Genomic DNA, 27,833 nt, shown 5'->3' with positions numbered 1-27,833 from the left:
ACAGAAAAATGATAAGGAAATTTTGTTGAAAACGTTATTCAGAGATGAATCTCCAAGCACAAATAAATGTGAATGACTTTTAAAATGTATTTTGCATCTTAGCTGCCAAGAGGCACTAACTAATCAGAGTTTACCTCACCAAACAGGTCACTGGCACCCATTTTATTGTGCCTTGTTTTAATGGTCGGACAGTAACAAGATACAATTAAATATTTGCCTTCAATGCCATGCCTGACATGCCTGCAAATGTTCTGCTTATCTGATCTATAAATTTTTAACCAAGTGAACAATGAAGTAAAAACAATCTTGTGTGTTTAAGCTTCCAAGACAAACCTGTGTGTCCTTGGATTGAATTAATTTATGCTCATGCAGCACACAGATAGGATGGATGCTGGTGATAAAACATAATTATACAGACCCATTATCATTTGGTCCAAGCATGTTTGATTTATCCCTGGACCAGTCACCTTAACATCAATTTTATAAGGTCATGCGATCCTGACCCCGTCATGGAATGACTATTGTCACTGTAGATTGCAGCGCTATTGATTTGCTGGGCTATGAAAGCTATCTGATATTACGATGCACAGACTGTTGATTTAGCTCAGCGCTTGTGTTGAATAATTAAATGAAGCCAATTGGTCTGTTGATATCTATGCATTTTCATCCTTCAAACGACTCAGAGAGATACCCTCAGAGCCTGTCACGAGGAGCAAAGTATAATAAATGAACACATGATGTGACGGACTGAAATCAATGGCCTGTCAAAAAGAGAGATTTGGCCAAAGAGCGACCACCCTCAAACACAGCTATTGTTGATTTATTGTGTGAATTGATTGAAGAGGTCAGTCTTCCTCAGAGGTGACATTGGGCTGTTAGACCTAAAGCCATTTTGTTTGTTTTCATGTGTTTATTTGTTCACAAAAAGCCATGTTAGCCCATTACAGCGTTATGTCAAGAAGCAGCGCGCCCTTCCAGTTCCACCATTGGGTCCATCTTTGCAAACTTATCTGGTCTGGCCAAGCATTTCTCACCTACAGAACTTTATTTCAAATTCTGGTAGAAGTCCCAAAGTTTTCATACAGAATATGTGACATAGCATGCAGTGTGAAATAAAGTTTTCTAAATAAGTGAAGACACCCGAGGGAAAAGTCAAACTTTCAAAGTTTCGTCTGCAGGCTCATTTATATATTTGTATCAGGCCTGTTTGTATTAACCTAAATGCGTTTCACAAATAAATAGGCTAAAAGCTTAGTTATATAGCCTAGCTAACTATTATGTGAACACATGTAGCCTATCACTGTGGCTATTATAGGCTACACTGGGATTTTATTTTGTAGGAGCTGCACAGGTGGACGTGAGAGTAGTCACGTGACTCCAAGCTGGTCTTAATTAGTGCTGGGACGTTTCCTCTGTATTTACATAATTAATGTGCTTAAACTTGAACTTTATTGACTTTAAACGCCTTCAATTAAGTTTTCCAGATGCATTTGACGTTTGAAGTTCGCTTATTTGACAGAGAGCTGTATAAAATACTGGAGGTAAGTAAAGTTTTTCGGTTGTTAGCGTCTTTTGTTGATTTACTCCAGCGCCATTTTGTGAATTGTTAGCTTAATTAGCTGATTAATGCCGGTGTGAGCAGTTTTTTGTTGTTGTTGTCCTCCTCCTCCACCTAACAGACCAGAGGCCATACATAATATAAGCAATCAGTATTCATGTAATACTGCCAGACAGCCTTTTGTGTTTCATTTTTAGCTTTAAGTATGTCTCCATTGTGATTGTTTTCTTGTTTACAGGCTTCATATTACTAGCAAGAATGCTCTATGAGGCATTATAGGCTCAAGGAAAACATTTTTTCTGTGATGTCTCTACATAATTTGTATCTTATAAGGATTTGCAAAATTGTCATGAAGCTTGGGTAAAGAAAAATCAAGGAAAAACGTACAGTAAATTGTGGGTCTAAAATGGTCACAGGGCACTGCAGAGCCGGTGAAGCCTCGGTTTGTGTTTGTGTCAGTGTCAGTGGCTGTAAAGTTTCTGTGGCCTGTAGGTGGGGCTCTGATGCAGTGTTTCAAAGCGAGGAAATCCTCTGGAAGTGAGAGCAGGGAGGGAAGGAGGGGAGGAAGGAGAGGAGGAGGGAGGGAGAGGATGCTGCAGCAGGCACAGATGCCTCCCCCAAAAGACCCCACCACCACCACCACACAGAGCGCACAGTGCCTCTCTGAGGTTCAGGGATATGATATGGACTAAAAGGGCAGGGGGCACTTGCTCATTTTGTCATAAAGTTTTTTGTTGTTGTTGTCCAGTTGTTGTCATTGAGCCCACATCCCCAAACCCCCTATCATGCTATTGATTATTTCAGGGCTTAATCTGGAAGTTGTCTCATGAGATGGAAATACAAGAAACAACAACATTGACTCATATGGTGCGCAGGATTGAGTCCACATTGATGGATTTGTTTTGAATTGTCTTTATATGTAGATAGGAGGTAGGCTTAATAGCCCATTTTATGAAAAAAGGGGACATTATTCCTGTTCCCCCACACCGCTTACTTCGTTAAAGACATGATTACATAATTAGGTCTTTTGGAATATTAATTGCCTAAAAATGTATGGGGGGAGGATAGACTCCTGAAGCATGTTAAAAGATCATCAAAGAACAAAAATGCAGATTCTAATCCCCTACAACTATGCGAGTGTCGTAATTATGTAGCTGTGTTGCCTAATCTCTATCTTTAAATGATCCTGCGATTAGATATTCAAATCCGATGATCTGATCATTTCACCCCGGTATTGTGGCGCATTTGTGTAAATTCCCCTTTGGCTTTGCCAAATCCCATTCTCAACGGGATGGATGCATTACATAAACCTTGAATAAATCTCTGTTTTAACAAATTATAAGCTCTATTTAATCTCACATCCTCTGTCATATTGTTTTCAAGTGTGGAGCTGTTAAATGAACTTTCTGAACTCTCAGTCTTGAAAGTGCATTCGGAGGGAATAGTGGGATTGTGTCACTTCAGCTGGCACTTTAAACGTGATCATGGTAATAAAAGGTTTGTTTTGGGTAGGCCCGGTGCTCAAGGTATGTCAGAGACTTGCCTCCAGACCCGAGATGTTACTGCGGGAGAGTCAGGAGCCTTTGTTGAATATAGCGGGGGAAAAACAGTCGCTTTTTGCAACGTCCGACGCGCCATATACTCAGTCCCTCCCGAGCCTCAAGATCCGCCGAGGAGCTGCAAACTCCGAGGCAGCGCGCTTCTCTCTCTCTCTCTCTCTCTCTCTCTCTCTCTCTCTCTCTCTCTCTCACACACACACTCTCCCGCTCCCCCCCTCGTCCCTCCCGCACTCCCTCTCTCTTCCCTTCGCACTCCGCTGCAGCACCCTCAGCACCTCAGTTGAGCAGGAGCACCGCACTGAGTCACATCGATACACACACGCTCTCTGCACGCACACACACACACTTACACGCACACACACGCACACAAGTACAGCCTCCTGCGGTATCCCGTGCGGCGCAGCGGCTTTTCCAACGGCATACCAAGTGCGTCCTCGCCGGGGGATGGGAGGTGCAGCTCCCGGGTCTCAGAGAGCTCAGAGCGGCGTAGTAGAGTCCTGCTGATCGGGGATGCTGCTGGAAGTCCGCTGCTGTTTCTTTTTCCCGTGCAGGAATCGCCTTCTGTCTACACCTCCACCGGGGATTTAAAGTGGACTCGTCGTTTTGATCGGGATTTTACATTATTCTGAGCATTTCTCATTTTTGGGGGGAGTAAAAGGAGTTGGGGATTGCTCTGGACGTGCCTCTTATCCGCAGTGTCGATGCGGCTGTGAAGTGATATCTGCATAGATTACAGGTAAGGAAAGAGGCTTGTCACGGTGTTAGTCTCCTCAACCAGGACTGTTTTTTTAGGGTGCCTTGGTGCCATTATAGCCAGGTTTATGGGTGTGAGGTTGTCACTGCACCAGCCAGGTGACGGAGGCGTGTTGCACCTGTTCTAGCTGCGCCAAGCCCGTTCTGCGCACCCCGGCGATCGGGCGGGTTTCATACCGAACCAGCCCATTTGGATCGGATAACCAGAGAAATGTAACGACCTGCTATTTCTCTCAACTTGGAACCTTTATATTAACTGGATTCCCTCCGTTTGGGGCTTCATTCCAGCCATGCCCTTCATCCACTGTAAACCACAGAGAGCTGCAGCATGCCCAAATTGTGCTCGTTCCTCTTACAGCGGTAAACTCTGAAGGTTAAAAACTGGAAGATTTGTCGGGGATTCCGCGTCGGATTTACGCAGTGCCTTCGGGGATAAACCCAGCGCGTAGGGCTGTAGCACTTGGCGGCAGACCCTTGGACGGTAATTGGGAAATTGACAAAACTATCAGATATTCTACTACACATGGTTTTGTCAGGATGCGTAACTGTAATCCCGTGACATGTTAAAAATTAAAAGGATAATGGGAAAACAAACCACAAGCGTGGTTCTTTTTGAAAAGTTCTTTAATCCAGCATGTCCTGCATCTGCAGGGATCCACTTTGGATTTTATGTAGCCTGAAACTGTTAAAGGGAGAACATTTTTAAACGACTTGCACACTCCCTCTAAATTATTAGGCATTTCTGCCTTTTTAGCATCTCGTTGCAGCCAGTGTAGGACCATAAGAACTCAATGCAGCCGCGCATTTATAATATTAAGAGTAGCTGTGCCAACTGTATCTTGCGCTGCGTGATGCAAAATGAACCGTAACACGCGCGTTTCTCCCCGTGTGGCTTCCAGGATCGCCGGGATTCTCCAGTGTCCTCTCAGAGACTATGAACTTGACCGCAGGACTTGACTTTAGGGATACTCAAGTTAACAGAAACGCTGTCTATAGCTCAGTATCTCTGCAAGGATTTGCTCTCTGTGGTATACAGGAGGCTGCTGAGTTTAATGTGACTTTATCTTGAGTCATGAGATTTCTGAAGTATCCTTTAGGGTCACATGCTATGTGTTATTTTTTTTATTTTTTAAGATTAAACTCATTCTTTTTTACAAATGGTTGAAAAAAATCTGAATGATGGAGAGGACAAGAGAGCCAAATGTGTGTCAATTTAAGTGTTATTGCCTGTGTAATGTTGGTTTCACAATACTGAGTGACATGCTGAGCACAAATTTAAATAATTCAAGATTGGCTGGAATTTACAACACTGCCAAATTATAGCAAAACTAATTTTTGTGAGGTTTTTGGATGGATAACATTCACATAGATCACCGTCCTCTTGAGCGCTGCACTTTTCACTGTGTTGGAGTCATGCCACATGGAGTATGCCGAGAGACGATGTGGAATGATGAGTAATTTTTCCTCAATGCTAAATGTTTAGGATAGCATTACCGGTAACACTTACTTGTCTTTAAAGGATGCTTTTGTTCCGTATACAGTATCTATACTTCCGTATACTATCTTACTACATTGGTTTTTGCCTAGCCGGGGTTAATCATCTCCTTTGGCACAGCGTATCTGTGTGTCATTTCCTGGCATCGGTGTCATCTATACTTGAATGGGACTGTTTGTTGGAGTCGGAGCTGATTTCTAGGCATTTAAGTAAAGGGAAGTGACAGTGCAGGCTCCTCTGCACACGCTGTGGTCTCAACCATGTAATGTGATGTACATCCCTGCTTTCAAAATGTGAGTTTACTCTGCCTCTCTGCCTCTTGCTCCCTCCTTCCTCAACCCCCTTCCTCCCACCCTGTCTTGCACCTCATGCACAGAAAGCAGCTGCTCCAGCCTATATGCAAAATGCAGATCCCCAGTACAGCAGTCACACTGAGTACACTGAGCCCCTCTGCTGCTTTCTCCCTCCCTCTCTCCACCTGCACTCCACACTCAATGCATCAATTCAGTGTCGCCCCCCCAAACTCTACTTAATGTACGCCATTGTGTTGTTGGTTTTGTGCAGATATCTTCCAAGCAGTGTGATGATACATTTTGAGTCATGTGGGTTTATTTTTGTCTAACAGTCTCAACAGAAGGCTTACATGTTTGTGATTAGTGAACACTCAACTAAACAGAGCGTGGCTGAAGGGACGAGGCTGTATCCTGGAGAAACCATGAGGGGCAGTGTGGCTTCACAGGCTGGTGCAGTGGATAGATTGATCCCATATACCAGGGTTGTGTTGACATCAATTATGGTTTTTGTTTCAACAGCACAGTAACATTATGCATGCTGTGCTTATTGGATTATAAATCAAAGGATCCACATGTCTAACAGATTTTACTTTGAAAAATGTTAAAAACATCTCTCCATATAAGATAGATTTTAAAGCATTTAGACATGTTTAGATGTGCTTTGGGGAGGAGTCATTTTAATTTTATTCGATTTCATGCTTTTCTTTTGTTGAGAGAATCTGCAGTGGCATCCAATTCACTCTGATGGCTACACATGTCAGATACTGCTGGTGGATGGTTTAATTGTGTGAGGTAAAGGAAAGAAGCTCACTCACAGGGTGAAGTTCCTCTGCTTGTCTGTGACACTGTGATGTTGCCTGACAAGCTAGCTGGACTGTGTCTGCGTCTGTTTTTCAGTGTTAATGTTTATCACAAGTCATTCCAGTTTGTCCTCTTAGAGGACGTGTTTACTTTTTTTGTTTTTGTGTGCGTGTTCTGCTGCTGCCAATGTCTCAAGAGAGGTACATTTAGTCCCTGCGCAGTTTGATAATCTAATCTCATCTGTGTCTTGCCTGGTTGTCCTTTCACCAGATTCCAGCTCAGTTCTGAACTCTTAAAGGCTGTGAGAGCACTTGGCACTACTCCGTCTCCCTCCCTCACGATTCTCCCTGCCTCTCTGCCTCTCTCCCTGCATGCTGTCCATCAAAGCCTGCCTATAGGAATTGGAACAGCAGCCTTTATCGGCCTGTAAGCACCTCACATTGACATACTACCCCTTGTCTGTCGGCCAATGTTACGGCTACAAGGCTGTAGTTTGGACCCGCAGAGCACGGCCCTGTCAATATTATGGCTCGCTAATGGATAAACTCTCACTCCAACCTTGGCAGTAAAGACATTCATTACATTTTGGGGGCAGTGCACTTCATGAATAAGCTCCATAGAAAATCTTTGCAATGTGTTCATGTCAAGGGCGATACCATGAATGAGTATGAATGGGGAATCTTAGAAAGATTCTCCATTGTGATATAAATGCCTGGTAGCAGTGTAGGAAAGACTCAGCAAGAAGTGTGCTTGTGTGTCTGCATGTGGGTGTGAATGATGCATCTGTGACTGGCCTGTTGAGGCCCTATACGAATCCTCTGGTCACAGAGATGTATCGTCATGTCAGACTGAATGATGTGTCTGTGGATTGGACCTGAATGGAGCTCTCTGTTTGTTCTCATTCCCTTTCTGTTGCTCTCTTTCCTGCTTGATGTCTCTCTCTTTTTCCCTCTCTCTCACTCACACACTCACACGCACACACACACACACACACACACACACACACACACACACACACACACACACACACACACACACACACACACACTCTCACACACTCACACACACACACTTAAACCCCTCTGGGCTGTGACAGGACTACCAGACGCAGGCCAGTGTCCAATTCCTCTCCCATGCCACCAAACACTACAGAGAAGATTGCAAATTGTATTTCTGTGTCACCAACTGTTCTTCCCACCATAATCTGTCTCCCATATTTTAGGACAGTTGGACACATGATTCTTAAACAATGGCTGCAGCTCCACGGATAAATGTAGAGTGAGTCAATTTGTTTGGAAAGCCATAAAAACATTTTTTTGTTTAGGATGAGAGCTGAAGCAAAACTGGCGATACATTTTGAATTATTAATTCAATTAAAGCTGTCTTAGACCCCTACTTGCCATAATAAACCTCTGTCTTTGTTATCTTGTCTGCATAGACTTGACCTTAAAGTAGGCTTCAAACCCAGTACGTGATGTACATGCAAGATTCAAAGTCCATTACATTTCATTTGACACTGCATTAAAAAGATTATATCACTGACTGACGGCTTGATGGTTTTGATCTAAATTCCAATTTAGGGGGAGGATTCTATGGTACATTAAGAGAGTAATTGCTTACAAGTATGTAATTAACCCTTTGGTAATGCGCCACAGAGCTGCATATTGATGTTTGCCACGGCAATGACGGCAAGATCTGAAGTGAGGATCTCCAAACAATAGGCGTTGTGAAATTCTATGGGGAGAAATCAATACACGTCACAGCATTCAATTTAATGAGCACCTTTGTTCTCCTCTGAATAGTTTACTCAGCATATGTGTGACGCCTCCAGAGAAGATATATGTATATATGTGTGTGTATGTGCGTGCATACCCTGCTGTTCAGAACTTCTTTTTTCTTTGTGGCAGCCAGAGTCCTATTAAGCTGTCACGTGCCTTTATAATGGGGCCCAATACATGTACATGCTACTATATCACAGTCAGACAATTTTTATTTTCTCCCTCCAGCCTCCTCTCATGCTTTCTTTCATCTTTTTTCTCAATCCTTCTCTCTCTCTCCTTCTCTGACTGTTTCTGCCTCCAGCTCTCTCATCCCATATCTTTCTGCCTCACTCTAAGCTGCCAAGTACATAACTTTATCTCTGTGTGTGTGTTTGTGTGTTGCGATTCGCTGTGACATTGGGATGACCTATGAGGCAGGATATAAAGTGAGAAGGGGACATGGGGATGTCGCTGTTTTAGATGGGAATCAGGGAGACGGGAAAGGCACCAATGTACCAGTGGGTCTGCCAGACTGCTCCTTTTGATAAGACCATATTAGGCGTTTCTCCTAGGTCTCTATGATTCATATGGAGCCGTGAGTCTGATATATAAACAGCTCTCTTTGATGCAGCGGCAGGTGACACGCTGCGCATATTGGCTCTTACGTTTCAGCGTGTGCCAAGCCGAGCATGACAACCAGTAAATTAGTTTTGTTTCAGATGCATGAAATGATGAGAAAATTGCAGATGGTCTTAGGGCATTTTTTTCCCCCTCTCGCTCTCCCTCATTCGCTCCCGCGCCGGCGCCTTAAGTCCACGCGAGGATTAGGCCCCTAATTCTGTTTTCATCCTGTCTGTCGCAAAGAAGCATGGGCACGCATGCTTAAGTAAGCATGCATGCATGCGCACACGTTTTAATAATCCATATCAGACAATACTTCAGGGCTTTTCAGTATTTATCATGTAACCTACGACAAACATGTGAACTGTTTTTTTTTTTTTATGGCGTGCTATTTAGTCCCCAGGCAGGCACTTCCTGCAACATTTGAGCCTTTTTTCATCACCCTATTCTTTCAATAGGAGGGTTGACTTTAAGTGAGACTGTAGAACAAACCAAGCGTGCAATTCTACCACTATTGTGTTGTACTAGAATATTGATATGACTCAGTCCACAGCTCAAGCATGTGGGCCCTGCAGTGCCATCAATATGTAATCGTATTGGAGGGTTACCGTCAGTTTGTTGACAGTAGTATGTGTGCTCTTGACACCCCACCCTGGTCCCACCTGGCTTTAACCTCATTGGTTTTAGGAGACCTGTGTTGACATTGATGAGTACCGTGTCACAGAAAAGTTTCACTTGTTTCGACTTGAATAGAGGGTTGATGCTTGGTGCTAAAAGAGGTCACTGACTTTTGTGAACACTCAAAGCACCACCACTTAGAAATAATAAGAAAAGGACACTAGCATTACTTTAAAAGGTTTTGGTAGCTGCAGTTAACAATAATACAGTCAAATTGCCATGCAAAATGACTGTATTGTTGCTGTTATTGAAAATAGTTTCTCCTTACTGAAGTTAAGTGCAGCTATGATTGACAAGACCCCGGTAGGAATGACCCTATTGAGTAGTATTGACTGTGAAATATACTGCGGATGTGATTACTATGTTTGATTACTATGTTTTTCTGTGTAAGATTGTTTCCTAGCAGGAGGGAGCCTCTGCTGGGATGACCAGAGGATTTAAAGTTAATGATATGTCTCACCACTCTTGTGTCACCCCCACACACCCTCTCTCTCTCACTTCCTGTCTGGCCCTGAGTGTCAGTGGTGTCAGGGGGCATCAGTATGCAGTGTTACCACAGTAATTGTGAAACAGCGGGCTCATGGAGGACCCCTGCTGCGTTATAGCCAGAAGGAAGTGGAATTGGGGGAGGATCTGCTTTACTGTAATACCCTCCCCGCATCACCCCACCTTCTCCTGTCTCCCCCCTCCCCTCAGGATATATCCTAGTCTAGCAGCATAATGTTGGGGATGTTACAGAGAGAGATTTAACAAGGCTTACACTGGGTTTTCGTGTTATTCTTCTCTCTGTGTGCGACTCCCTTTTGAGTTTGGGATTTTGCCTTTTTTTGAGTATTTTTTTTTCTTCTGTTGATGGGATTTGGAATGGCTTGTGTCTGTGCGAATGCAGTGATTGACTCTTAGCCAGGGGCCTAACTCTCGCCAAGTGCTGGGGAGAAATTTGTTGCTCTCCTGGAATGAAAACGCGTTTCATTTGTTATTCTGTTGACGCCTCGGACTTTCATCACTTATGGGTATTGATTTTTGATTGCGGTGATTAAACTTGGATGGAAAAGGGTGACTGCACTGGGACGTGAAAGTTTTGCCATGTACCTCACAAAACCTCTCGGTCTCTCCCCAAACTGGTGACTCTGCATGATGTTGGTACTCACATGATATCATCCCACATATGTTTGATTTGTGTCGTCCTGTCTCACTCCCTCCTCTGTTGTGAAGGTTCTTGGTACCGAGAATCACATAAACTGAAAGCTCTTTGCCACCACAAGCTTGTATTCCTGCTCAGCGTAGGGAGGACCTATTAAATCTTCCCACTATAGTGACACACACCATCCTTACCTGCCACCCACGCAACTGACAGTGTTCCTATGGCAACATGATTTGTCAACTGAGAACCCCTCCACAGAAACTGTCCTCACTGCTGTGCTTGCCTTGAGAAATAGCAGGAGGCACTAAAGAGACAGGATGAGTTGATACTGTGATGGACTTTTGACCTTTCATATGACAGCAAGTGGACTCAGAAGATTCACTATTAACATTTTTTATCTACAGTGAGAGAAAGGCACCAATACGTGTTGACATTCTCAGCACTGATTACCATGACTGTTAGATTGTCTGTCTGAATTGTCAGGTGCTCCACCACACGGCAGGTCGTCTTAATTTGACTGATGTGTTTTGAAGTTTGATGTTTATTTGGTGCTTTTACTACCCTGTGCAACAGTTTTTATTCCCATTTTGTCTCAGATCTCTGGGCAGAGTGCACCAGAGGGCTGGAACAAGCAGTTATTTTTCTGATTAATCATATAGTTAAACTGGCAATGGCCCCATTTTTTATTTTAACCTATCATTATGAAGTAAATGTTGATTGCACAGTGTAACGGCTATAAAATAATGACACCATCGTTGTTTGGATTGGTTCCCTATAAACTTCGCTTCCACTTTTATTTGCCATTGGGCTCGAAATCATACCAGGACAATGAAAGCTTACTAGCGGTCCAAACAGGCTGGCAGCCTGGCACCATTTCTGTCTGCTTCACGTCTCCATTATAGACTAAATGACTGAATAAGCCCATGTTTTCTCCTTGCATTGTAGGCAGTTGTTACTCTGAGGAAAATGGAAAGTGATCTCTGGTAATTCTGTTTGGAAATGCTTTGGGGGGAAATTTTTTGGACTTTAATATGGGTTGGTAAATAGAGGAAAATATCTGTCCCAAGGCAGGACAGGGGTCCCAAGGACTATTTTAATCATCAAAATAGTTGCTGAATAATTTTGTGCTGGTCAACTAAACATTTCAGCACCATATAATGGGCAAAGATATAAAAAAGTGGAGTTTTCATAAAAAAAGGAAGAAATAAAAAACTTTGCAAGATGTCCAGTAGTTTCTATATGGACAAAGTTGTTGACTGATGTAACTAAGCCTTTCTGTACTGAGTACACATCTCCTTCTGCCACCTCCTACACACAGCACTGGGAGTTGCTGTAGACATCAGCACTACTCCAATCCCCAGCTGACAGACTAGAAGAGGAAAGGTGAGCCACTTTGTTGTATTGCATCAAGCATCCTCCCCCTGACTTTTATTTTTTCCTCTGTTGGCTCACAAAAAGACCATCCTCTTTCTCTCTCTGAGTCTGCACATATAACAGTGGAGACAGCACAAGTTCTGACAGAGGTTTTCATGCCTCCCTCCACCCTCCCCTCTCTTTGTGTCCATCCGTTCTGCATTGTCATGGCAGTCCTTCCAGCTGAACTTTGATTGGGTTGTTCTGGGCCCGCCGGCAAATCTGGCAACCAGATAGTTATGTGGTGTGTATGTGTGTGTTTGTCCACGTGTAAGTCTGTGTGTGTAAGAGGTTTTTCTCCATGTCTCTGGGAAAAGCAATGCGATGAGGTAAAGCTCGCAGAAAATCAAAGTATAAAAACGGCCATGACCAACTGTGGAGAGACGAGAGCAAGGGAGGAGGAGAAGGAGGCAGAGAGAGAGTGAGTAAGAGGAGGAGTAAAACGCTGGATAACAATTTGCATCCTCTCACTCACCACTGTGAACGACGGCTGGCTAGAAAGCTTGTCTGATGTGTTTACGCCATAGGCTTTGAGGGATGGAGTTAAAGGGAGAGGGAAAGTTTGAGGGGAGACAAACAGTGGGGAGGGAAGGAGGGGCTGTGGAAATGCATGTAATAGAGCATAAATCTGCCTGAACTCAGTTTTCCCAAACTCAAACAAATACTTCCAGCTGGTGCTCAAGGATGTTTTTCTTGTAAATTAAGAGTTTACATTCATAGTGTTGATGTCAAACTGTCAGTGGCATAATTTTTTAAGGCAATTAAATGTCTTTTTTATGCTCTTAAATTGACACTGAATAATTGGCTTCTATAAATTCATCGCTATTACTACTATAGAAGCACCTAGAATATGTGCGCACCTTTTAAATGTCTCAGACTTTACAAATTTAAGTAATCTCTCTGTGCTACAGTTTTCTGCCTGTATGACCGAAATGCCTTGCTGAAAACACAGTGTTTTGTCCATTTCTCTTTAATTTAAATGGTGTGAAACCTAGCAGAACTTGTTTCTACACAACCAATTTTACATCGGCTGTTCGATACATATGAGGGCATACGTCTGCAGAACTGTTCAGCCTCGGTCCCAATGAGTTTCCGTCTTGTAAATAGCATTCACATCAACATAAAGGTCACGATTGCAACTGGGAAATTCAGATACCTCTGAAAGCTCCAATACGTCCAACTTGGCCTGAATAATACTTTAGTGCCTCTTTATATGGGTGCCTCTAATGAGCCAAAGTCTTACGGTCAATATACTTAAACCCAAATTTAATGGATGTGGTGTTTTATAGAGTGCTCACTGTTTTTAAACTCAATACAGTCGTACTGGTGTTGTGAACAGTTGTAAGTTGTTAACATGTGAATAATGTTTTTGTGCTTTATAAAGCAGTTGGTGGTTGCTTTTAAGATGGATGAGGGCACAAGTAAACCACAAAACCTGCAACAATTTTAGGTTGATTAATTGAGTAGTCGATCAAAATAACATTTATTGTCAACAATTTTGATAACGGATTAATATTTTCAGTCATTTTTTAAGCAAACGTGTCAAACATTTAGTGGTTCCAGCTTCTTAAATGTAAGGATTTGCTGCTTTTCTCTGTCATTTATGACAGTAAATGAAGAGTCTTTGGGATTAAGAATCAGCAGATTATACAGATACTGAATATGAAATATAATCGTTAGTTACAGACCAACTCTGTCGCAAAACTAACGACTCCCTCACTTGCTGACAGCTCTATTTTTGCCTGGATTAGCCCACCCACCATATCCAACAGCCAATGGCAGCAGTCTTAAAACAAACCTGTTTTGCAACACTACTCAAGTTTCTAATGTTAAGTCTGTGCATTTGCAGCAAACAAGTAGGAAACAAGTTCTGCCATGCTTCTGTCATAGGCAGTATGATGTTAGTGTAGCAGTAGGGGTTTTGTTCCTGTGGTGATGTGGTTTTTAATCTGTACGTGCATGTGTGTAAGTGCTAGAAAGTGTGAATGAGTGTGTAGCCTCTTCCAGAATGATGACGGAGTGGATTTATGAGTCTGTGAATCATTTAATCACGGCCCTTGTCCCACTAGACCTCTCTTCCCTCCTCCTCCTCTCAGATGCCTCTTTGTGCCCCAGGATATCACAGACCAAGTATGACGCTGACATTAAGCTTGTGATTCAGATTTATGGCTGAATAGACATTCTCCTACACACACGTACACACCCATTTAATATAATTAGTTTCACAAAACAAACAAACAAGAAAAAATATAATTGACTCCAACAGCACATTTTGATTGTTTTGTGGTAAGTACACAGAAACACCTTCCTAATCGCAATATATTTGTGTCTAGACAAAGTGTATGATAATGAGGGAAACATACTTTAAAGACTTCATCTTGAACTCACTTATAGACTCTAACTAATCTATTATCTGGATCATTTTCAACAGATGGTTTGAAAAACATGCAATAATTCTTTATGAGCATGTTTTTCAGATTGTGCCTCTGTATATACGGCTTAGATGCTTTCATCAGTTCAAGGGCATCACCTCCATTCACCTGCCAGTTTGTTTATTTATTTATTTATTTAGCAGCGATTGAGCTCTGACCCTTACCTTTGCAGTCAAGCACAGCAAGGGTTGCAAGAGAAATATGTAGGTGAAGGCTGTGTGTAGCCTCAGCAACACCACCATCATCTCCAATGTGTAGACTGCAGCATATGTGTGAGTGTGTTTGCCTATTTAGTTGAAATTCACCTTAATGGACATGAGTTGGCTGTGCATCTGCCGCATGAATAATACACTGGTGCATCATTCGACTCATCGATTCAATATTAACATTGTCAAAAGTTTCATAATAAGCGCAGATGCACTGTAATAATTGACAATTGTAGGCAATTACAGGCATCATGCTAGCATTATTTTTTGTAGCTTGGATAGAAACATACTTTCCTCATCATACAGTAGAAAAACGACATAAAATGGAAGAAGTTTTTCTGAACATATGTGCACATGAGCTACGTGTTTAGAGATAATTGGAATGTGTGGGATGTGTGAAGATGTTTATTTTAAGTAGAAGCCAAGATATCACATTAGTTAATCTCCATTGTGTCATGTGTTAAGGAGACTAGTGCTCTTCAACTGTCTCAGCACTATGTTGAATGCATCAATCCTTCACTTTCCCCTTCTGCTTTTTAACCTTTTAGAGAAGTGACACATCCACCTCTCCATTTCTGCTCATTTATTGTGCCAGCTGTTTCTTCTTCTCTCTCTCCATCTCTGCTCTTTCTTAGGCAGTAGTTATAATACAGCACCATTTGCTGAATATGTTTAAAAATGGTATTTCTCAGCAGCTGGAAGGGCACTTTTGACACATCCTGTCAAACTGCTCATTTCTCAGTTTTCTGAGATCGTTACCGCAGGGCTGCAAGTCTCTGCAGGTGTAGACATTCTGTCTTCACTAGCATGTCCCACATTCTCCATCTATCCCACATAGTCTATACTTAGGTAATTTACACTGGATGGGCATGTGAACAGGATGACAAAGTATGACAGAGATAGGCAGGAGAGTCAGAAGTAAGGTCATATTTTTCTCTCTAATTGACGCAGCTGCAAAGTTAAGAACAAGACAGATTCAGATAGGTACGTGAGAGATGAGAGACATGCTTGTATCATGTTATATGACAGTGCAGACTCAAACTCTGTGACTGAACCGTTGGGAGCTGCATCTACTGTGTGTGAACACAACCTGGTGCCATAGACACCAATAAAATCCATGGCAGTGTTCATGTTTTCCGTTGGCACGGTGTCAAATGACGTGTTGATTCAACTCATTGATCATTTGTGAGGCTGTAGTTGTGTGTTGTTGTTTTCAGTGGTATTCAGACAGTGGTGAAATGTAACTGACTTCTTTTACTCAACTATTGTACTACAAGTTTGAGATACATGAGTCTTTTCTTTTCTACATGTCCTCCACTACATTTCAGATGGAAAAATTGAAGCTTTTAGTCACTGTACAGATTTACGAACAAAACATAGTTACATTTTTAGAACGTATGATTTTATTAAAGTTAAAATGACCTCCAGTTTCCCCAAATTGCTCCAACTCTTTGACAGGGACTGTTATACCCCAAAAAGTACTTTTACTTTTATTCTTTAAGTACGTTTTGCTGTTAACTCTTAAATACAGGACTTTTACTTGAGTATTTGTACAGAGCAGCATCGCTACTTTTATTTAATTAAAATGTAGAAGTACTTATTTCACCACTGCATTGAGAGAATTTCCTTGCACTTTTCAAGAGGACCACCAAGTGTAAATTAAAAGACATGCACCATTGGTTAACTCAGAATTACTTTTCATGCCATGATGACGAGTTTCTCCCTGAATAAAACCCACTTTTGTCATAGTAATAGTAGTGATTTTGTCTCGGTTTAGTGGATTAGTAGAGAGTTTACAAAATTTAGCAGGCAGTTTATTGTGAATTACAGAAACAAAGGAAATAACAATTTAAAAGGGCACCACAGGCCAGTCGACTGACCTCATTCCAGCTGTGCGCTGTAAAACCAGGAGCTGAGATCTTTAAGACTCTTCCTCATCACCACTGTGGATTATAAAGGAAAGCTGTAATCCATGCGCTTCGAGCAAACCAAATCAACTGCTGCACTGATGAGGCTCACAGATGTGCATGGGGCTTCTCTCTCTCTTTCTGTGTGTGTGTGTGTGTGTGTGTGTGTGCGTGTGCGTGTGCGTGTGTGCGTGCGCGTGCGTGTGTGTGTGAGATGGAATGGGATAAGATAGGATGGATTATTAGGACTGTTTCTGTCCAGTTGTTTATTCTTTGTCCTTTGTACTGAGCTCTGCAAAGCACACATGCACACACGTTACCACACATATTCGATTAAACACTTGCACACCTCACATATACCACACATCTTCCCAGAACAGCATACCTGAAAGCCACATTTAAAAGAAAAAGAGGAAGAAGAAAAGGAAACCGAGTGAGGGATCAGAGAAAAATTAAAGCAGCAGTTTTATTGTAATCACCACAAAGCCTTCTAAATTATCGAGCTTTCATGTCTTAGAAGTTAATCTTAGAGGTCAAGTCTGCTTTAGCTCTGTGCAGCAACAGTAAGAGAGGGAGATGGGGAAAGCTGTAGATGCAGGCAGGTCACTTTAAATGGGATTTAGAGGGAAAAACAGACAAATTTGGATGGATTATAAAGAATGAATACCGTGAAACTGCCTGTGTGGTCAATAGTCAGTGATCAACAGCTTCATTTGTCATGACGAAACATCTGAACTGGGGCAGGCCTGATCCTGTTTACAGCGATTCAGCCAGAAAAGCTGATTTAGCCAATGGAGTTCAGAAGCAGTGATTCTGGCATGTGGATGTAATGTTCTTTTCTTTTTTTTCGCTGGCGCCACACAAGCTGTAACCAGTTGGAAATAAACACCATTCAGACAGTGTTATCAATGTCTGGATGTCTGAGAGTTCAGGGAATGATTAAGTATGACTGGGTGTTAGTGTTATTTAGAGTGTGATTATTAATATAATCAATCCTCATGTGGCAAAGAGTAGAAATTGTTATATCGAGTCTTTAAAAGGTTAACTTGATGACAACGGCTGTCCTGAAATATTGTGAAAGTAAGTTGAAGTTAAACAATAGAAATGCTTGTTGTGCAAAGACTGTGACACTGAGGTATCTGTGGGGTCATTTGACGGTTATGTGGGCTCCTTTGTTCTCTCGTGTGGCCAGATTTAAATACAAACCAAGCACATTTGTTTGAAGCCAGTGGTTTAGATTTGAGGGTATTCAAATGTTATGGTGACAATTTACATGTGTTTTTCTCAAGGCAACAGTAGTCTCCAGACTTGTCTCAACCTGGACCACGGCTCTCCAACTCCTCTGCACCTTGCCCTTAGGCTGTGAGCTTTTGTGTGTGCGTGTGTGTTTGTGGGGGAAGGTTTCATGTCAGCCAAGACATTTTGGCATGTCATAACAGAAGAAGCACAAGTGTAATTAATCAGATTGATAATGGCTGAATTGCATTTATGAGTTCCAGTTGTATGGACCTGTCTGACTGACGTGGCTTACTGGAATAAAGTAATTATTGTTGCTGTTGATTACACCTATGCTTTTCCTGCAGCGACATGTCAAAATGTCAGATGTGAAATATTGTATTTTGTCCCTTTGCCCTTAATTCACCCCTGTGATTCTGCAATAACATTAAACTGTGAAAACTTTTCTGCAAACAGCTCAATAACCATGTTCAGGAGCTTGGTTTGAGACTCTCTAAAATGATTGGTAGTACCAAAGAAATACTTAAGACAGTGTTTTGGTTTCTACATTGAACATACAACTTCCTTTTTCCTTCCCTTCTTTCCCAGTTCCTTTCATCCTTGGGTCAGGAGGCTTCACTAGCTCACTCCCCCCTTTCCCATAACCTCCACCGTTATGATTGGAGGCCTACAGTGTGCTGTGTGCAAAATGAAGTGTTATAATTCCTGATTTATTACCTGCTTCAGTGGCACTGATATGCTTGGATATTGCTGAGCGAGAGAGGCAGGGAAAGCGGGGAGAGGGATAGGGAAGAGGGAGGAAGAGTGAAGAGCTAATGTGAAAGAAGAGCTTGAAGGATGTCACCTTTGCTGGAAATCAAGTCTTAAACACAACTCGGCAAGGCTGACTGCATGATGATTAAAACCTCAGAGGTCACGCCATCCTGGTGTATGTGTAGATGCCTGTTAAGAAGTGTTTGTTGGTTATATTTGCAGTTTCATGTGTGTCTGTGTGGACAGTTGTTGCACAGAGGTGTGTTTATTGAGACCCACGGATACTTCTGAGGCAATGAACGGTGATATCAGTGTAAAAATATATGCAATGAAATTTGTTACATAACATAAACATACTTGATAGAGGTCCCTCAAGTTTAGTTAAGAGTTATGATATACATGAAGATACATTCTGGGCAGGACAATTTTAGAGTTGAAAAATAAATAAATAAATTTCTTTGAACAGCACAACTTTGGCATTTCTGCACTTCGACTTTGTGCTCCTTATCAGCCCACATATATGCTGAAATTGATGTATTTAATAAAGCTAAAATTGGCTGGTAATATTGGCCAATATGTGCATGCAAAAGTCAGGCTGTACTTAAGATAGACACAAGCACTCCCTTAATGATTGTTGAGCAGCAGCACAGCACAAATCCTGCCTTGAAGGTAAGAGACAGCAAAGCCATTTCTGTCTCTTTGACCAAAACACACAGACACACTGTGCACACAAACACACAGAGCACAACGCCCTGATGCGCCTTGTTTCAGTGTTTCTCACACTGCAGCATAACATCCAGAGTCATTCCAGCTTCAAGCAAACTATGACTCATAATTAATTACTTTGTCGAGAGGAAAAAGGGATATTGGAAACCAAAGATGAGACAGAAAGAAAAGGCAAGGGAGGAGAATGGGCGGAGGGGGACAAATTTTTACTCTCATGAAATAACAGAGGCTGGAGCTGGAAGGAAACGAGGTATGGGGAAGTAAGAATGGATGGATGGAGAAAAGAGAGGAAGGACGTGTTGGGACTTTAAGATGGTGCCAGTCGGCAGCCGATAGAAGCGAGAGCTGATTTGTCTACACGGCCCTGCATTCCTGTCTGCCCGTTAGCGTGGGGAATAAGGGAGTTGGGAGAGAGACAGAGAGATACATGTTAAAGGAGCGAGAGAGCTAGAGGCTTTGAATTTGTTCTATGAAAGCAGCTGTCAGACAGTGCCTAGCAACACCATTTAAGAAGGATTCTTGGCTGCATTTATAGTAATTACAGCAAAATATCCCCGCCTTTTGATTCCGAACGAGCTTCTGTGGTACAACATGGCTATAACTTGGGGGCAGTTGAGAGGGATGATCGAGAGGATATCTTCTTTGTTAGCACAAAATATGTCATGTGTGCTTCTTGTTAAATATAGATTAAAGGGAAATATTAAAGCTCTGCTCCACTCTTCTCAGCCTCACATTTGAATTTTTAAGCTTTTTGAAAACACCCCATCTTAGAAAGAGATTGTTTGTAGCATGCCTGTCAAAACGGTGCCAAAATTAAGTGTGCAACAGTGGTCATCAGCTTAATACTTTCTTTTGTTTTTCACTATGTACTTGTTGTTATGGAGCAAATTAATAATTGCAGATGATGCTCTTTCAATCATAACTTTCTTAACATCATTTGTGTGATTATGGTCCCTAATGCTCACTGATGAGTTGCTCGTGTCTCTTGGTCGTGACTCAGTCATCCTAATTGAATCCAGAGCTTCATTAAGTTCACCCTGTAAATGGCCCTCTCTGGTCACTGCTATGTGGTCTGTGTCAAACGCAGAGGCCCCTCCTTTTCAGGAAGTCAGCGGCAGTCTAACCCAATCAGAGCGAGGCGCTGATGGCAGGCCAGTGGGCTCTTCAACAGTCCTCCTAATGACATTAGAGCCTCTTGATCTGCACTGATGATAACACACTCCACCAATCTCAGCCTGCATCAGCACCCGCTGCACAAAGGCCCAGCTTGAGCCAAGTGTGTGTGTGTGTGAGAGTGTGTGTGTGTTTATGAGTGACCTTACTTTGTAACCAAGGACTGTTTGAGTGCTGTACTACCTCAAGGACTCCATCATTCCCCACTCTTTGCTTTGTAGCAACGCCACCAGTGATTCTGTAACCAAAGACGCATTGCAGAGATTATTATTTCTGTCCAGAAAACATTCGGAAGGGGCCTGACTTTGAGTGTGTGTTTAGAAAAACAAGTGTGTTTGAACCCGGTACTACTAAGGAGGATTAGTAAGTCTCAGATGTGAAAGGGTGAAAGAGAAGGAGTTGCAAAAAATGAAAGAAATTGAGCGAGGAAAATGGGATGGGCAGATGTCAGCTATTTCTCTAAAATCCAGTGGGGTTGTCCAGTTGGATCTTTGCCTAGACCCCTTCTTTGAAACGCTCTGACTCACTCTTGAAGAGCGAATAGGAGAGACAGACAGACAGCAAGAAAATATGTGTGACACAGAAATTGTGTTTATACTTGACACACTTATACTGGATCAGTGATTCACTGTGCTTGGCTATGCTTCTTTCATACTGTATCTTTTCAGGGCAAGTTTTTTATGCCTTTTTGCCCCCTTTTTTTGCTGCTACCTCCCGCTGTTTTCACTGGAGTTTGTGGACAACCACGTTTTTGCTTTTCATTATGGTAGTGTTTCACCTCGTGTCAAAGCTACTCATGAGAGTCACGAGTGAGGGAAGCCTGGAGACCCCTGTGGTTCCTCGCCCTGAGGTCCAGGGCGTCAGAAGGGTTCTCTCTCCTCTCTCCTCTCTCCTCTCTCGTCGCCTCAGTGTGCGTTTAAGGGACTGGAAATGATTTCTGGGTCACTGGAGGAGAGAGGACGAAAGGAAGCATCAGTCAATGTAAGGGAGTTGGTTAACTGGAGGATGTGTCCTTGGCAAACTCTCATGCCATCCCACCCAGATCACACTTAGTTTGAGCTCTGACCATTTTTTATTCATTCATTCAACCTTTTTTTAAATCTTGAAAAATCATTGAGGGCAAGCCCTCATTTTCAATGATGTCGAGAGCACAAATAAAAAAACCAACAAAAAAAAACAAAACAAGTAGGGGTCTCTGCTAGTGGAGCAACACAGACAATGGTCCCTCACTGCCTTCCCACAAACATACTATGCCAGTTGTGTTTGATATGGCACAAAGCACTGCTTTTAGAAAGCACTGAAAAGAAAAATATGCAACAAAGACATCTTTCTCTAATGCTAGGCTGTTGTAGGAAAAATAAAAATGATTTCAAAAGTGATTTAAAGTACTTTCTGACTTTGTCAATATCATCAAATGCAATGCTTAATTTTGAAAGCCTTTTGGAAGCTGTTTGCATGTAATACAGTAGTGCAAATCTATATGAACCAAACCTTAGACTGAAGGAAACAGTTGAAGATAGATGAATATCCTAATCTTGATCTGTTTACTACAACTGTTCTGCAGCTCCCATGAACTGCATAATCCTTTTGGTATGAGCTTCTTTCCTTTAACAGACTGAACAGTGGGAGATTCCCTTGAAAATTGTAGGTACAGATTTTAACACTCAATACTTGCGTTAATAATTAAACATAATGTATTATTTGCAGTGCGTTGATGCTTGTAAACACTGGGTTGATTGCTACATTTGTAGTACCTAATGTCAGAGTCTCTCAGTCAGTTTTCTGTCATTCATATGATATGTACCCAGTTGACAGTACAATCCTAAGGCTTTCTTTATAATATCAACAGCTCTGTGGTGGATTAGACCTCCTAACCCCGATCTAGACAGGGTATCTGGTGACAGTAATCCATGCTGCTAATCCACGTCTTGATGTAACCAAGGACACCCCTCCTTCTCTCTCTATCCTCTCCGTCCTTCTTTTTTCTGTTCTGCTGCTGCCTTCCTGAGAGAGATGAGTGTGCCATCTGTTTTGTGTATCAGCAGGGGTTAGCTTAGCCTGATAGGCATGTTGGACCTAATCACTCCATCATTATTTAAGTTTTTGTCTGTCTATTTACAGGTCTGCATGTGTGAATGATAGGACTGTACAATTATTCTTTTACATCTTACTTTTCTCTTGCTGTGCTTAATAAAAATGGCACATAGCCACGTTGATTTGTTTGTTAATGTTTGTCATTCCCTTGAAATGGGTTGTAGCTGCCCCCAAAAGCTATGGTTTTAATTATTGTGTTGTTGGCAGCTGGCAGTTTTACACTTCCCACACGAAAAAAAGTGGAAATGCATGTGAAGCAGTAAAAATTTAACTTAATAATCATAATTGCCAGATTGAGAGTGCTGACTTATTAAATGTATACATGGTCATACTTGATGTACATGCATGTTTGTGAATGCTTATTTAATTTAAGGGTGTTTGTGTTTTTGCTTAGCCTAAGTCCTGTGAGAGCACTGAATTAGTGTTTTTTTTAGTGTGTGTCTACATTCATATGGAGACTTATGCTAATTTGTGCATACGTTCTTTTCTATACTTTCAAGTATTAAATAACTGGATTTGTGTGAGGGAGAAACGAGTGTACGTTTAGGTTGGCGTGATGGTAACAATGAGTGGTGAATCCTGTGCTCTGTCCCTAGCTAATTCTCTCCTTTCTGCAGGCAGGCAGGCAGACTGTACTGTATGTGTTGTTGTTCGGGTTTCCTCTTAGCTACAGCTTCTCCTGAGCAGCATGCCTCGATAGCAAAGGCCTGTGCTTTTTTTCTCCCCAGCCACTAGGAAGCTGAAAAAGCCTCAGTTTACTTTGCTCTAGTAATTTGATTTTTGCCAGTGTTGTTGTAGTGGGGGGGGGGCATAATGTACTGTTGTTGTTGCCAAGGTACAATGCCAGTTTGTGTGTGTGTCGAGAGGGCATTCCTGCTCTGTATGCTCGCTGTGTTTGTGTGTATTCTATGCCGAAGTGTCAAGTTGGAGTGTGTGTCTTGCTGTGTTGTGTTTGTGTGTGGGTAGTCCAGCCTGTATGTGTGAGTTTGTGCATTTGTGATTGTGATTATGCTGGGTAAGTGCAGGGAGGCTGTGTTTTCCTCCAGTCCCAGTGTGTGGCGGCGATGCAGAGTGACGCTTATTCCTCTGATCAGTGCCAGGGCTCAGCAGGGGAGAGGGGTGGATGGAGGTTTGGGATGGGAAGGAAGGGGGGGGACTTCTCCGCTCCAGTCAGTACATCCACTGATTTGGGACACACATCTCTGTCAGCTTGTTTTCTTTTTCTTCTTCTCTGTGTCACTGTTTTTCTCTCCGTCTTTTCTGTCTTTCTCTGTCTCCCTCGCTTGCCTGTGTTTGCTCTCTTTTCCAACTCCCAGTCCCATGCTGAGTCTCATACAATACTGATCTACCACTACTACTAGTAGTACAACTACTACTACCACGCCTTCTCACAACCCAGATCCCTCCACCCAAAGCACCCAGGACTTGCCAAATGGCCCATGATCACTAGTGAGATGACAAGTGGTAGCTTATGAGAGATGTAACAAAGCTGGTAGCAGCAGTTTAGCAGTCTCATAAGAGCAGGTGCATAGCCTGAAGCAGTGTTCATGAGGCCTTAAAAGTACCAGAACAGCAATCCACCACCATGACCCTTGCCAGCTGATATCATGTCAACCAGAGAGACACATGCCTGTAATGAACAGCAGTGGCTGACAACAACACTGTACATTTCCAGTGACGCAAAAGCTAAAAAAAGAGCCTTTGGTCTCATGAAAACAGTCAACAAAAGACAAAATTTGAGCTGGAACAATTGATTGATTAGCTGTCCACTTTTAAGTTAATAGGCACATATTGACATATGATAAACTATTAATTGGTTTGAGCACTGATCACCATTTCTTTTTACCATTTTCTGACATTTTATAGACCAAACAACTAATTGATCAAGCAAGAAAATAATCGACATTGAGAATAAACATTCACTGCTGCCCCCCGTTGCAGAAAAGATAAAGTTTCTGTCAACTGTAGTACAGGTAGCTGCTCTAATTTCTCCTAAAACAATGTATTGACTAAACCAATAAAACCAGTGAGCTTCTGTATCTATAGGGTTAGGGTTAGGGTTAGGGCTAACCCCAACCCTAACCCCTAACCCTAACCCTGTATCTATGATTTAACTACTACCATTTAAGTACTGCAGGGATGTGGCAATGGAATTATTTCAGCAGTCATCAAAATCTTGAAATAAACTGTAAATATTACAGGATGTGAGTGAGACTTTACGATGTGAAAGGTGTGATCTGCTATCTGCTGAACTTAATGAACTATAACATTCTGTACAAGTGTGAGAGGAGTCCTTTTTTCTGACTGCTACTATCTTAAATCCTTTTATGCATCCAGCCATCTTTCCCTCCATCTCCCCATTTCTAAGCAAATGGACACAGCAGTGAGTGACCTTCTTGTGGCTGGAGCAAGACATGCACTTAACATCTCCATTATTTCCCTGAAACCTCACTGACCTCTCTTCCTTTTCACTTTGCATGGCTATTTAACTTTTCTCCATATTCTGTCCTGCATTCAAGCCTGTCTAGTTCTTATACAGTCTTAATTGTTGTCTGTGTGTTCTAGCAACTGTCATTCATTCACCTCCTTTCACCCCGTGACAGATTACCTTAGATATGTGTGCAGAAATCTGTTTTTTCTTTATGAATATAAAGGATTATGTGTAATTATCCTACTTCTTACTCACTCATAATCTCCTAATCCCATTTGACTCATAGTGTTTTTTATGAATGTGATGGTTATTTTTGAATGTTTTCACACTGTGAGAAGTTAAGCTGTTTACCAAAGACTTTGACAGTTTCTTCATTTTTATGTCATTTCTTCAACTTAAATGTCTCCCCTCCGTCAGAGTATAAATAGCGGGAGATTATTTTGTCGAGGCTCCCTTTTTGTTGCGTCTCCGCCAATTGTCATGTCTGGCCTCGGTTCTCCATTACACAATCTTTACCACAGCAAAATGGCTCCTGACATATCCATAATAGCTTTGCCTAATACTGTTGTCCCTGAAATTAGCTTTGCAGCATCAAAATACTTTGTCTGAAACAGGGCAATTTGTAGCAGTTGATCTTTGAACCTGACTGGTTGTTTGTGTCTTGTCTGAAGTTTTGTGTGATATTTCTGACAACCAGACTAAATATATTCGTGAGACACAGAGTCGGAAAAAACATCATCTGGCTTAGGATGCGGAGACACATTTTATCCATCTGCCAGCACATTTCTGGGGTATTGCTGTGAAGATGGCACTTCACCTGATGGAGCTCAGACACAGCCTGAGATCTAATAAATCTCCTCTCCTCTCCTCTCCTCTCCTCTCCTCTCCTCTCCTCTCCTCTCCTCTCCTCTCCTCTCCTCTCCTCTCCTCTCCTCTCCTCTCCTCTCCTCTCCTCTCCTTTTAATTGGTGAAGTCACACATTTATAAATGTAAATGCAGTTTTTATGTATTTACCCTTTTAGGCTGCAGTTGTACAGTTATCATGTGATTCTTTCTGGCTGGCTGCTGACAGCATTTAGGAACATGGAACACCAAACGGGAAAACGGAAACATACCAATTATTTTCTAAAGACTGAGCTCATATGCAGTTTTGAGTCTCACAGATGGAGATAATGCACACAAACAGAGACGCACACACACAATGTTATTTTTGCCCACAGTTCCAGCAACACTGGAAATGTATGCGTATGAGCGTGGTGCTAATCATGAATTCATTAGCACTCTTTGATGTCTATGGGGCTGTAAATGTGTGATTGTCTGTCTGTGTGTGCGAGTGTGCGTTTCATATTTGAGTAAATCTGGCAGCTAGCCAGGAGCAGCCCGCAAAAAACTCAGGTCACAGAACTCGAAGCCCTCATTATTCGGGCTGAGCAGTATGTGTTGATAGATCATTATAATGTGATACGGTGACTTTTTATCGTCTTAAATTTCGAATGTGATTTTTGATTTTGTTACCCAGTCCTAGCTTTTTTGAAGTGCTTTTTAAAATATCGAGAGATATATCGTGTAACGTGATTCAGACTAAAAATAGCCGTATTGTCCAGCTCTTCCCTCTCTTTTGCATCTCTTACACTCAAAGCAACATTTTGTCTCATTTTTCGTCAGCATGCATATTTATTTTTATTAAGTGGACAAACTATTTTGTCAATATGATTAGAAGTTATTTTACGGTCATGCCGTAATTTGCACTGGCACTCAGACATCATCCCTTTCTGTCATTTTTACCACCACTATCACACCTAATTTTAATATGCATATATAATAGCAGGCAAGGGAAAAGGCATGTACTAATGGCATGCAACTGGATAAAGATAAACAACGTGTTAGAATAATCAGTCTGCTTGAGTGTGTGTGTGTGTGTGTGTGTGTGCGCGCGCGTCTGATGTATAAATCGTCAGAACCAAAGTACGCTTTAATTAATGGCGCTTGATGATCAGCAGGCAAAAGCAAACAGCGACTAAACGAGCTTGCCCCCCGTCAGGGAGGATAATTGCATTTCACCAACAGATTCATGTGGCAGACATGCTGCCATTCCAGGGTACCACTGATGAGAGTGTTAATTTTTTGCGGGTATTTCGTATTTTGTGCTTGCAAATTTCCCATTTATTTCTCAGGGAAGACAACTGGGAGCCTTTCTTTTCTAGTTTTTTTGTTTTGTTTTAGATGTCAGCTTTGTTTGAGTGTGGTAGTGTTTATACTCATGAGGATAGGTGGATGTGAAGGTGGTATAACAGCCTCTCCCTCTGTCTCTCACTATGTCTCGCACTGTTCTTTTCTCCTCTTGTCGTCTTCCCCGCTTCGTCTCTTTTTCTATTAATAATAACTGCTGAATAAAGTTGTCTGGGAATCTCAGAGAAAGGCTTTGTTATGGCTGTCCCTCCTGCTAGGTAAATGAGAGGTGGGAGCTCTGGTGCTGTTCCCTGTTTGAGATTAATATGCAGCACCCCTTTTTATTTTTAGAGGAACATTATGGGCTCACTGCCCTGTCATTACTCCTCAAGTAGCAGCAGCAGCAGCAGCAGCAGCAGCTTCCACAAGCTCCTTTCTCTAAACCCTATCCCTGCTGTCTCTTCTCTTTAGCGGTTGGACACAATAATAGAAACACCTTTCAGTGCAATTGCCCTGCAGCAAATACCGATTTGGTGAATCTGGTGATGTTTTTTCTTCTCAGGCTCTCAAATGTTTGATTTTAACACTTTTCTTGTGACTGTTTTTTGAGGTTTAGTTAACATCTTTTCTC

The 27,833-nt window shown here is 42.1% G+C and overlaps 1 protein-coding gene across 2 annotated transcripts in view; it reads left to right on the top strand.

The window, feature by feature from the left end:
* The first annotated feature begins 3,400 nt into the window (after positions 1 to 3,400).
* The window catches only part of plxna4 (plexin A4), a 238,821-nt gene continuing 214,388 nt past the window's right edge, over positions 3,401 to 27,833 (top strand). For both annotated transcript variants that reach the window (XM_073480352.1, XM_073480353.1), the window contains exon 1: positions 3,401 to 3,853. The gene's annotated coding sequence lies outside the window, so the exon portion shown is untranslated. The remainder of the gene's footprint in view (positions 3,854 to 27,833) is intronic.

The sequence above is a fragment of the Pagrus major genome, chromosome 14, assembly GCF_040436345.1.
Source record: "Pagrus major chromosome 14, Pma_NU_1.0".
NCBI classification, from domain to species: Eukaryota; Metazoa; Chordata; class Actinopteri; order Spariformes; family Sparidae; genus Pagrus; species Pagrus major.
The sequence above is the reverse complement of the archived record's forward strand: the minus strand, read 5'-3'. Positions and strand labels throughout refer to the sequence as shown.